Genomic DNA, 6579 nt, shown 5'->3' with positions numbered 1-6579 from the left:
CAGTATATTACTGTAGCAAATACTGTATAGTGGCATGTTTAAGCTACTAAGAGATTTTTAAAGGTCAGTGGCATACCTTATTATGTAAGTGGGTATTAATTTTAAGTAAAACATATCTATTCATTAAAGCAGGACCTGCAGGATTTCATCTGGTACTACTCTTCGGCACATGTTTAAACTCCTTTTTGTTAACTGAAAGGAATAAAATATTAAATCTTGTGTATCTGCAATAACATTAAGAATGAGCTAGAGGAATACATCAAGGGTGCCCAACCCTAAGGTAACTTTTGTCAGGCTTGCTTGGGACAGAAGGTGCTCCAAAAGGAAAACAGTAATCACACAAAGAGAGCACAGGTTAGACTAAAAGTAAAAACATCCATCCAAAACCAATGTTCTGTTGTACAAGACTTGTTTTCTCTGATTACTCTTCTTCCTTCTCTAAAAAAGTCAGTGTACACAAAAAATGTAAGACCACTGTCTAAGTACACTATGTTCATGTTTTAGACAAATATCCTTGGGTGCTCTTTTGCACAAGACCAATACACGGAATTACTATCTATCAGATAGCAATCCGAACGTTATGATCATGCTGCCTGTAATTATTGTTTTGTGTGCTTGCTTTGTCTTGACGACTGAACTGTAAACTGTATTTCTCCTCCCTGTACAACATAACAGAATATCTAGACCATGCACTCAAGGGGTGCTTAATCAGTCTAAGGGGGTAAAGTCACAGAGATTGAAGGCCTTTAGAGAGTACCAAACTCAACCTCCTCTGTGTTTAGATCTGGAAGTCAGAAACAGAGGCACACACACTCTTGGACCGGTGGCCATCGAACAAATCTAATGCTTATGGGCACCCTCAAGGGCTCAAATAAAACCAAATCATAATGCAATTTTGAACTTTAAAGAGCACACTCAGCACACATTTTGCCACGTATATGTCAGCACCTAAGGTCAGCACCGTGGGAACACTAAAGAGAAAGACACTTGCCCTGGTCTCAGGGAGAGTAGTCTACTAGAGATCAGGTGCGAAATCACAAGGGTAGAACATGCAGGAGGACACAGAAAATCTACAAAGTGATCCGGGAGGTCAGAGAGAGGTTTTCACGTCTGGAAACGCAGTTCTTTAGAAATGTAAGAGCGATGGGGAATTCAACAGGAGTACAAACAACTTAAAAAAGTTCTGTAAAGGGGCAAGCCTTTCCTAAATCTCACATCCTGCCTAGAAATGAGGAACAAGAACAGAAGGTGACCCAAGGGGAAAACAACAATCGCACCAAGAAATCTATTAGTAGTAAGTCAAGCGTCTTTAGATCAGCTGGGCCCACAAAGAGCCAGGAACACAAAGTGAGGAGCAGAAAACAATGTCACGTTTGCCTGACAGGACAGAGAGGAGATGCCGAAAGGAGGACATATCCTCACCAGCCTCAGCAGCAGGAAGCAAGTAGGGAACGCGAAGCAGGGAAGGCCCTGGGAGCACCATGGCCACGGCCACGTCTAAAGAGCCTCAGTAAGTCCAACACTACACAAAGCAGTCTGCTTTTCTTCGTGGAAACATGACTTTCGATCCCGGGGAACATGCCCCCAGACAAATCACAGCTTCCCTCTTGGGTAATGCTGTGACTGAGGGTTGCATTCCTGAAGGAGGAGTCAGAAAGTAAATCAAAGAGATATGACCCACAAAATGCCATAGATAAAAGTCACACCACAACCTTCTAAAACTTGAAACAACAGAAATGTATCATACCGCACTCATGACAGGAAGGGCCCCACTGAACACACCGAACCAAAGTTTACAAAGTAAATTTGAGACTTCTGATGTTAACTTCCTTGCTTTTCTTAGAATTCTTTTAAAAATGTTTTTGTTACTTTTATTTATGTCACTGTTATACGGGCTCAGGATTTCAAGAGTCAAACAGTTCCACCAAGTGTGTTGCAAAAACCAGGGGTCCCATTGTCTCCCTCTACCCATCCTTTCCTTCAGTGCTAATGACAACCTAAGAATCACTCTCTTCCTAAGGAAAAACAAAATTCCCTCTCCTACGGTCTTACGGACAAAGTCATATGTGCATTCAGACACTCATTAGCTGAGGGTCATTTTCTCCCAGTTTAGAAGAGATATGGAAGATAAACCAGGGGCGCCTGAGTGGCTCAGTCGGTTAAATGTCTGCCTTTGGCTCGGGTCATGATCTCGGAGTCTTGGGATGGAGCGCCGCATTGGGCTCTCTGCTCAGCTCCTCCCTCTCCCTCTGCCTCTCCCCTGCTTATGCTCTCTTTCTCTCTCAAACAAATAAGATCTTTAAAAAAAAGATAAACCAGACAGCTGATGTTTAAAAGCTGGTATTTTCCCTGTAGTGAACAAAGCATTTAAAGTCATGCCTCCAACCACACTCAAATTTGGAGTCACTAACAAAATCTGAGTATTGCATCATCTACACACTGGAAGGACTCGCTGTGACTTCACTTTTGAGTGTGGGGAGCAGTCTCTGAATCCTATATTTTTCTCCATCTTTGCCTTTACTTTTCTGTCCACCTGTTCTTTACACTCTTGAGACAAGCCAGTGCTGAACGGAGAGTGTCCCAAGGTGTACCTGCGAAAAGAGAGTTTATGGACGGACTCTGCAGCTGAGTCTGAAGACTATTTCCCAGGTTGGGGGTGGGCAGGGAGAAGAGCCACTTTCTACACTATTCTCCTGCCTCTCAGAGTCATAGCTGAAGCGCAACAACAACGCTTTAGACTTAAGAAGATAAAGGCCCTTAAATGTGAAATACAGGTCACTCAGCACTGCTAAGTGAACAAAATGTAAACACTGAAACGCTGGCTTATGAAAACAAAGTTTTGCTCCATCCAGAAATTTCTTTGGCTATCATTTCCTAAATATAAATAAGCCTGAACTTTGGTCATGTCTAGAGTCTGACCTAATTGTATCTTTAGAACTATGTGCTAGCTGACTGTGGACTTGAAATTTGAACCTACGAAAAGGGAAACAAAACATCAGACAGGAGGTGTACAGGGTGAAAACCAAAACCGCAAGCAACTCTTTCAGATGGTGATAAACGAAGCCATTACGTCTTTTATCATTTTTTTCCCATCATGATATGTATACTCTTTAATTTCCAGCTCTTATTTCACCCATTTCCCCGCCCTCCTCCCCTTTGGTAACCATCAGTTTGTTCTCTATAGTCAAGACTCTTTCCTGGTTTGTCTTTTTTCTTTGCTTGTTTGTTTTGTTTCTTAAATTCCACATATAAGTGAGATCATATGGTATTTGTCTTTCTCTGACTTATTTCATTTAGTATAATACTCTCTAGCTCCATCCATGTCATTGTAAATGGCAAGATTTCGTTCTTTTTATGGCTGAGTAATATTCCATTCTATACATATATACATATAGAGAGAATGGAATATATATATCACTTCTTTATCCATTCATCAATTGATGGGACACTTCTGCTGCTTCCATAGTTTGGCTATTAGAAATAATGCTGCTCTAAACATAGGGGTGCATGTATCCCTCTGAATTAGTGCTTTTGCATTTGGGGGGTAAATATCCAGGAGTGCAACTACTGGATCATAGATAGTTCTATTTTTATTTTTTTGAGGAACCTCCATACTGTTTTCCACAGGGGCTGCACCAGTTTGCATTCCCACCAATGGTGCATGAGGGTTCCTTTTTCTCCACATCCTCACCAACACTTGTTGTTTCTTGTGTTTTTGATTTTAGCCCCTCTGACAGGTGTGAGCTGATATCTCATTGTGGTTTTGATTCGTATTCCCCTGATAATGAGTGATGATGAACTTCTTTTCATGTGTCTGTTGGCCATCTGGATGCCTTCTTTGGAAAAATGTCTGTTCATGTCTTCCGTCCATTTTTTAATTGGATTATTTGGTTTTTGGGTGTTGAGTTGTATCAGTTCTTTATATATTTTGGATACTAACCCTTTATTGGGTATGTCATTTGCAAATATCTTCTCCCATTCTGTAGGCTGCCTTTTAGTTTTGTTGACTGTTTCCTTCACTGTGCAGAAACTTTTTATTTTGATGTAGTCCCAACAGTTTATTTTTGCTTTTATTTCCCTTGCCTCAGGAGACATATCTAGAAAAATGCTGCTCTAGCCCATGTATGAGAAATTACTGCCTGTGCTCTCCTGAAGGATTTTTGTGGGAGGACTCACATGTAGGTCTTCAATCTATTTTGAGTTATTTTTGTGTATGGTGAAAGAACGTGGTCCAGTTTCATTCTTTTTGCATGTAGCTATCCTGTTTTCCCAGCACCATTTGTTGAAAAGACTTCTTCCCCACTGTATATTCATTCCTCCTTCGTTGAAGATTAATTGACCATGTACTTGTGGGTTTATTTCTGGATTTTCTGTTCTATTCCGTTAATCTATGTGTCTATTTTTATGCCAGTGCCATACTATTTTAATGACTGCCCTTTTGTCATATAACTCGAAACACGGAATTGTAACACCTCCATTTTTTCTTTTTCAAGATTGCTTTGGCTATTTGAGGTCTTTTGTGGTTCCATACAAATTTTAGGGTTGTTTGTTCTAGTTCTGTGAAAAATGGCTATTGGTATTTTGATAGGGATTGCATTAAATGTATGGACTGCTTTGGGTAATATAGACAACCCAATTCTTCCAACCCATGAGCATGGAATGTCTTTCCATTTCTTTATGTCATCTTGAATTTCTTTCATCAGTGTTTTATAGTTTTCCACATATATACTTTTCATCTGTTTGATTAAGTTTATTCCTAGATATATTTTATTGTTTTTGGTGCAACTATAAATGGGATTTTCTTAATTTCACCTTCTGCTGCTTCATTTTTAGTGTACAGGAATGCCACAGGTTTCTGTACATTGATTCGGTATCCTGAGACTTTACTGAATTCATTTATCTAGTAGTTTTTTGGTGGAGTGTCAAAGGTTTTCTGTACATAGTATCACGTCATCTGCAAAGAGTGAGAGTTTTACTTCTTCCTTACCAGTTTAGATTCCTTTTATTCCACTTACCTACCTTTAATTACAATTAAGCCTTGGATGAGAATTTAATCCCACAAATACATTGCTGATCCCTCTGACAGAAGTTTTTGCATTAGATTGGGTGGGTGTATTAAATTAAAAAGTGAAAACATTTACACTCATGGTACACCATTCAGCTATACAATAAGCACGAATACTGCTGGTCACAATGTAAAGTGTTTCTCTACATATCAAACCTTTCCCAGAAAATGAGTGCAAAGTGCATTCATTAATATAGGACAGTGAGGAGAACATAATCTCTGTCTCTTTTTCACTGAATTCAAGGATTCTGAACTTTATCTTTAAATGAATAAAAATCAGTAATATTCACTATATGGCCTAATTTGAACTGTCATCGGTTGGCTATTTAACCACAAACAAGTCACATTATTCCATCTGTATATGTGAACACAAGCGTTTTACCTTATTTTGAATTTCCTTTAGGCCACTTGAATCTAATGTCACTGATCCATTAGGGAAGTACTTTGCGGTACATGGGCCACCTGTGGGCTGGGACCAGCAGTGCATTTACAATAAAAGCTGCTAACCCAGTGGCCCAGGCACCTACTACTGTACTGCCAAGGTGGGCAGTCCCTCGGCTGGCCTTGGTTCTTCCACCTACTACTATTGTTTTGATTTTGTCCCAAGCCGCAACACAGATGATCAGATTGATGAAGGCATTCTTCAGCATCTCCCGTCCCTTTTCCCCCATTGAAACAATTGCTTTACAATCTTGATCTGTGATAAAGCAATCTTTCTTAGGACTCCAACTACTACATTATCACAGAACAGACCACACCACATTTGTCTCTTCAGAGCACCTTGTATCACTCTATATGGTAGAGAACATTCCCTCCAGAGTCTCTAAAGTTATTCAAATAGAATTGTCCTGATTAAGTTACAGATAAACTGAATTGAGAATCACAGTTTTATCATAAAGGGAACTGTCACAAAAAACAGAATAAAAAGTATAAACGTAAGTAAAAGGTATTACCTCAGGACAGAAAAACAGAATACAAACGTACTGAGGTCAGGAATAAGCCAAGAAAGGAAAGATATACACTAGCACTATGAAAAGTATAAAGAGCTGGAGAAATACAAAATCTTATAATATGCAAATTTTTTACTCCCTACAGTTCAGGGTTCATGGAAGGCAAGCAAAAAGTGATAAATGTAAAAGGCAGGCAGCACTGGACATAAATCACCACGGATGGAAAGGATCATAGTATAAAGAGCGACTGAGTTAGCCTGGTTGGAAAGTGATGAACCTTGCTGTCCTAAATGCAGGCCACGTACTATTCTGAGCCGGCTCTGTGACCCCCACCCCACCACCCCCCTTGGAGGATTTAAGAGGTTTTAAGGCAATGTTTCAATACTGACTAAAGGGTTAAAAATGGGAAGTAATACCTTACAGTTAGGAGAAACTCAAATACCTTTTGATTAATGATCTCAAGAGCCATTTCTTCATCTTCTCTAGATCAAGCAATCTCAAGAACGAGGAAACTTGTGGAGTTTCTACTTTCTGGGGGTGATAAAGGAAGCCAAGCCAATGGGA

Source organism: Ursus americanus, chromosome X (assembly GCF_024610735.1).
Source record: "Ursus americanus isolate L20-20 chromosome X, mUrsAme1.1.p, whole genome shotgun sequence".
Taxonomy (NCBI): domain Eukaryota; kingdom Metazoa; phylum Chordata; class Mammalia; order Carnivora; family Ursidae; genus Ursus; species Ursus americanus.
The sequence above is the reverse complement of the archived record's forward strand: the minus strand, read 5'-3'. Positions refer to the sequence as shown.